Source organism: Oryzias melastigma, linkage group LG14, assembly GCF_002922805.2.
Source record: "Oryzias melastigma strain HK-1 linkage group LG14, ASM292280v2, whole genome shotgun sequence".
Classification (NCBI taxonomy): domain Eukaryota; kingdom Metazoa; phylum Chordata; class Actinopteri; order Beloniformes; family Adrianichthyidae; genus Oryzias; species Oryzias melastigma.
The window spans coordinates 17,908,457-17,909,308 of record NC_050525.1 but is presented as its reverse complement, the minus strand read 5'-3'; positions in this window follow the sequence as shown (position 1 = coordinate 17,909,308).

The window sequence follows — 852 nt, the reverse complement described above, 5'->3', positions numbered from 1 at the left end:
CCTTGTTGTTTTATGATGTTACAACCCTCTGTTACCATTATCTTTTCTCTCATAACTCTCATCTGGTGCTTTGATTTTGTGCCACTCCCCCTTTAAAAAAAATCAACAAAAAGATGATATAAGCATAATCAAGATGAATAAAGTTAAGCAAAAAATACAACCAGGGTTTATACTGAATAAACCCCTGCTGTAACAGTAAAACCTGTCTAACACAAGAGGCTCTCAGCTCATATCTGGTTGCTCAGTTGCTAGACATAAAAAGTTTAACAAAAAAAACAAACAAACAAAAAAAAAGGCTTTAGCCTCTAGGAAGAGACTCTCCATCTTCTGCCCAGTACAGGATAGAGGAAGTGGTCAGGAATATTCATGATGGATGACAGCTTGTTTAAAGTCCTCCTCTTCATCACTACTTCATCAGTGTCCATTTTACTGCCAATCACAGATCACTGTGTCATCACCTTGTCCAGTCTCTTTATGTCACTGCAGCCATGTGTTGCCAATCCGTTTTCACTGTGAGCAAAAAGCTTAGAACTCCGGAACAGGTTGTGCATCAAATTATAGTAAAAATGTTCTTTATACAAGTTCTTTATGTTTAAACAAGTTCAAAATATTTTAAAATCTTTTGAAAATAATATAGTTGTGAAAAAGAAACAAAATCTAAACCTTAGAGAGCACCAATTAATTTATCTTTATTTAAAAAAAAAATGTTCCAAGTAGTGTTCTAATTATGATTATTTAGTTTTTAACCAAAATTCCCAAACCTTGATGTCTTAAAAAGCCATTTTTCATGTTGATCTGAAGCCTCTGTTTCCAAAATCTCCTCTGAGGGGGCGTGGCTTTTGGAGCTGAGCT